Genomic DNA, 5,990 nt, shown 5'->3' with positions numbered 1-5,990 from the left:
GTACGTCTCAGTGAGCTGACTCAATGTTTTATTTACTAATTTGTTGTATTTTTATTCTTTTTATTTTGTCATGAGTACTGAAGAGGTTTGTCACTGTTATTGACATTCTGTACACTTATATTTTGTTATGGTTTTGAGTGTGTGCTCAAAAAGATTTTGTTTCTTTGTGACCCCTCACCACCAAGTGAACTTAATTTACATTTGAAGTATGTTTTGAGTTTTTGTAATATTGAGACCTCAGAATAGAGTGTGGTTTCATTCTCCCTGAAACAAGTTGCCTTTATTTTTAATGAATTCTACAAAAGAAGAAGAAATAAATTTAAAAAATCACAACTTCATTTTTGCAGTTTTTATTTGCTCCTTCAATTTCTTTGCAAAAAACACCTAAAAACAGTGCAACAAATCAGGCATTTTAGGCTGCAAGAATCACAAAAACAGCCTGCAAAATCCTGGAGGGACAGTAAAAATGCTGGACATAAAGTTGCTGATGTACATTTTTTTTTTGAAACTTTAATGTTTATTGGTTTTTTGTTAGAACAGTCAACCCCAGAAATTGAGAATGTCAACTTCTGACTTTTTTCACAAATAGGAAGAAAAAAAAAAAATCACACATATAAGAAAATAAAAAACACAATAAACAAAAGTAAAAACACAACAGTCATGGTTATAGGTGTCTGTAGTCTAAAAAAGGGCATACACAAGTTCATTATCTTGAGGTTTAAATATCAATAGGTCCATGCTCATTTTCCTTTTTTGTCGTAGACCATCCATTTCCTCCATTTGCACATAAACACATTTTCTCTCAATCTAAGCAAATAGGTCATTTTTTCCATATTATAAATCTCTCTCACAATTTCTAACCAATGTTCTATGGTAGGAGGGTCTGCTTTACACCAATTTCTTGTTATTGCCTTCTTACTTGTTACCAACAATATCCTGGTTAAATACCTATCATTATCAATGACATAGTTATTTATATTACACAGGTATATAACTTTGCATTCCCTTGGTATTGGATATCCCAAAATGTCTTTAATTACATCGCTTACATTTTTCCAAAATAAATTTAATTTATGGCACTCCCAAAAAATGTGTGCATGGTTTGCCTCTCTATTCCCACACATCCTCCAACATGCTTGTTGTGAACCACTTTGTTTGCTCTTTATTGTAGGTGTGATGAAATAGCGGGTCAGGTTTTTCCACCCAAACTCCCTCCATGTCTTTGAACTTGTAGTAGTATGTTGTGTTTCACACATGTTGAGCCATTCATCCCTTGTAATTTCAATGTTTAGCTCTCTCTCCCATTTTGCCTTGATGTACATAGTTGAGGAAGGTTTGCAATCTCTTAAATTTTGGTACAGAGTAGAAATTATTTTGAACCGTGTCCCATTGTATGTCTGAATCATTATATCAATTATTCCGTTTAGTGTTTTTGTATATTGCATTTCCTTCGCTGATGTACATTTTTAAACAGCCACAATATTGCTGTTCAAATCGTCATGGCTGAAACACACCACCAAATGTGATGATCCAGTGTGTCAGCAGGTTTTCACACAAAGCCTGGAGGTGGTTGAAATGGGGCTTTGGACTTAATAAGGTGGATCTGTACTGAAGCCAGTCCTCTTCATAAACACCGGTGCACTCAGGTATCTTACTTTTGGACACATTCATGCTGTGGGATTTACAAATTAATAATACTGATTAAATCTACCATCTCTATTATATTTTCCTTCTATTGCAACTGGTATTTCTATTATTGCTACTACTTTCAAGACTAAAATGTATTTGTGTGCATGAATAATTGGGTACTTGGAAATGTGATCTTTCCTTTTATAGTCTTCAATTTGTGCAATGTGGTCTCATTAGTATATTGATAAGATGCCAATTTGCATCGAGAGTGTTAACAGATATGAGTTGGAAGCTATTACAGGCAGTCACATTCTGAGATGCTGACAGGAGAAATATTGTGTGTGTGTGTGTGTGTGTGTGTGTGTGTGTGTGTGTGTGTGTGTGTGTGTGTGTGGTAGAGAGAAAGCGATATGAAGGATGGCCAAATCAGCACGCTCTAATTTCTGTCCCAGCCAATCTTGAGGCAGCCTAATGAAGACAGAGCTAACAATCAGCTCCCCTGCTGGACAAGAGAGAGAAAACATGATATTTATTCCAAATTGCACCTATGTGGTTATTATGTAGAGGACATGAAACCTGACAAGCTGTGCCACCACAGGTAACATCTCCCACAATTTACATGGTTGCTTATTTTAATTCAATGAATATGGCAGACCTGGGGCCATACTGTTTGCAGAGTCTGTTTGACAAAACTACCAGTGCTGATCTATTACAGGTCCAGAGTGTAAGACTGGGAGTATCGGTAGAATATGACAGGACTGGAATATAATGTTGTAATGTTTTTATTAGTGTATTACCACTTGAAAATAAGAATTGTTGTGGTCTGATTACCTTAGAATCAGCTATTTATATCTACAGAGGGCCTCTCCCATGGAGTCCACCATGTCGCATCGCCATATTTCTACAGTAGCCCAGAACAAGACAGCCCTAGAAAGTGAGACATATTTTTTGTGAGTTTCATGGCCACTGTAACATACTTGCCCACAAGTCTTTTGAGACAGAGAGCATATTTGGGATTTTTTGTCACCCAACTTTTAATATGGTTTTTGGTCACTCGGTCATCACAACAGATATTATCACCTGGAAGTTTAATGTGACCCTAAACTGTCATACGCACATCCATCAGAGACAGAGAGACATTAGCATTTTTTTGTCAACATGAAAAAGTCCAATACTTGGACTTCTTTTAACTCCGTTTTAGTACATTTGGTTCTGGTAAATACACAGTTTATGATTAGGTTTTATGACCTGTAACTTTACTAAGACATTGAAAAGCTTTGTAAACCTGAGGGGAATTGCAGCATCGGGTGATCATTTTCTGTACACTTGTCAGAATGAGAGACCCTCTCAAATTAAACATAGTCAATACACTGTTAAATGAAAGTATTGAACAGAGCAGCTTTAAAGTACAAAGATTAAGGGGAGGTGAGTTTGGATAAGGTTCATATCCTCAGATCTTTTGCCAAGCGGAAGTAGGAGCAATATTTCAGAATACTGAACCTCAAACAACAAAATTACACCAGCAAAACTACTTGTATGGCATTCTGAGTGGCCACAATCAAAGGTGGGGTAAAAAGCCAGGTTAGACAGTCTTTGCAAATGTATTGATTGTGTTTGACAAATGGACAGTAGATTTGTGAAAAAGATTTTCTTCCCTCCATACACCTGGCCAGTTGGACTGTCTTTTTGGATTGTCTTTTTCATAAAGTTAGAAAAACTGCTGGATGCAGGTCAAATTTATGGCTTGATTAGATAGGGGTGGTAAAGGGATAGTTCACCCCAAAATGAAAATCCAGTCATTATCCACTCACTCTCATGCTGTTTGAGGGTTGGCTTTATTTTGTTAGTCTGCTGGAGTTTCAAAGGAAAACAGTGTTGCAGAATCTTCCAAACGATGGAAGTGAATGGTGACCAGTTTTCAAATGTAAAAAACAATAACAACAACAGCAACATCAAAAATCTGCCTCAATATTGCTTGTCTGGGATAATCCAAGTCTGCTAAACACCCGACATGCTGTTTGCACACCGTCACACCACACACACACAGTTCAGGCAATGTGCATGTGTACATGAATGTGGCTCCAAGCTAAGGATCTAGAGTGAAGATTCAGGCTAAAAACATGGTGTAAATATTTTTTTTTTCACCAACTTGGCATGCTGGGTCTTTAGGAGACTTGGATTATGCCAGACGAGCAGTATGGAGGCATTTTATGTTGCTGTTTTTTTTCACCCCAGTTGTTTTTTTACTTTTGAAAACTGGTCACCATTCACGTCCTTTGTTTGGGAGATTATGCAATGCCGTTTTCCTGACAGTGTTTTGCAGACTAACAGAATAAAACTGACCTTCAATCGACAATAGGGTGAGAAGATAATGACTGAATTTTCAGTTTTGGGTGAACTATCCCTTTAATTATTAATAATGTATTATTACTGTTTAGAATATCTGCAACTCTCATTGAAACAAAACCCACATTCAACTATTCTTACAAATGTTTGTTTGGGCATAACTGAACAACTTATGTCATGTTATGTCATGTTTCATGCTGTTTCAGTGTTTATTTTGTAAGTTAATCTGTTGAACTCAGCCTTAGCATGTTATGCAGCTAGTGTGGCTACTACCACAGGCTGGAGTGATGTTCTCTTGAACAGCATGTGGACTCGCAGTTTAGGTTGCTGTTTGTAATAATAACACAGTAGATGGCCGCATGGCCCACTCTCTGTGACAACATTAGCTTACCTTGTCATTGCTGGTGTTCACAGGGATTTTGTTGACAAGCTTTCTGAATGCCGGCGAATCTACTGTTGATAGGGACTGCAAATCTTCCACAATATACTTTGCCAGCAGTCTCCTCACTTCTCTGGCTTCAAGAAGCATGGCAGAGAAATTTAACTTTTGTTGCTTTGTCTTTCCTGTATGCTCGTCCTCGGTTGTCTTTCTCAAAGGTGCATCTTTCTCACTTAGCTTAGTGTTAGTGTGGCACCGGTCCAGGTTACTAGTGCTATTTTTTTGAAGTAGAGAGTTCCCTCTGTGTCGCACAGAGATTGCACTTGACTACTATGCTCTTGTCCTTTTCTCTGATGAACTGAAAATAATGGGAGTATGTCCATCTCACAAATGTAGAATCCGTGTCTGTAGTCATCTTTGCGAGTTCCAGCAACAGGAAATCACTCTTGTGGGTTTTTTTTCTGTTGTTGGGAATAAAATGACAAATATCGCCCTAAAAATTGGTCAAAAAACGCAATCTGCAATGTATTCAGCCCATCGTTGATAGACAGTGTATTCCTCCAGTCGCCCAACCCTAGAGTGCAGGTGTCTTTGTGTTGTATGAAAATTTACTTGACATGCCTTGAAGGTTATAGTATAGCTATGTGTGAAAAAGAAATGGTGAAACTGCAAAAATTAATTTGCAACATTGTGTAATTATGACTAGCACCCAGCAGCTAGCCTGCCACCGTAAAGTTGCCCAGTGGACAATCAGATGAGAACAACAGAATAAAACTTTGCATCAGGCATGATTGCATCAAATCGACAAATTTATCATTAATGGAAGTCATTTTGTAAAACAAACAAAACAATAAAGCATACCGTGCTGTTGAGCCAATCTAGGGGGAAAGTTTGTAACCATTACGGCCTACTGTTGAGTTAAAATTGTAATAGTATATATTACAGTATAGATATACAAGCAGTCCCTCCAGGAAGTTGCAATGTTGCAATTGCAACAGTTCATGCAAATTCAACCAGTCCCTGTGAAATCTCTGCAACCTTGCAATTTTGTCCAAATTCTGCAACTTTTCTGAAAATTTCATTCATCTAATCATCATTGCATTGCATCACAATTTTCACTTGGTCCCGCAATTTTATTACAAGAAATGCCTAGAAATATTGCAATTGTCTAGAAAAGTGGCAGTGAAATCAAACATTTTAGGCTGTAACAATCCCAAAAAGCCCTGCAAAATCCTGGAGGGACTGATTTCAACTTTTTTTGTAATGATCAAATTGATTAAAATTTTTGTATATTTCAAAATAGTTCAGTTCCTCTAAAAATCATTATAAATTTTGGCTCCATACATATGTATAACCCTAGATAGTGCATTAGTAACATTAAGTTAAATAATCACAGTTTTCTTATGCAACAGACAATTCAAGCACACAGCTCTTTGCAGCTCCTCTCTTGTCACTCCTCCATCTCTCTCTGCTCCTTTACTTTCTTTTACTGTTCTTGTACCTGTGTTAGAAGGAGGGAGAGCTGAAGGAGGGAGCGGAAGACAAAGGTAAAGGAGAAAAAATAGGAACATGGAGAATGTAAATGCAGACAGATGGTAAATACTTCTGTCCTGTAGGGAGCCATATTAGACTGCAG

Source organism: Lutjanus erythropterus, chromosome 7 (assembly GCF_056507025.1).
Source record: "Lutjanus erythropterus isolate fLutEry1 chromosome 7, fLutEry1.hap2, whole genome shotgun sequence".
Lineage (NCBI taxonomy): Eukaryota > Metazoa > Chordata > Actinopteri > Lutjaniformes > Lutjanidae > Lutjanus > Lutjanus erythropterus.
This window is presented reverse-complemented; position numbering follows the sequence as displayed.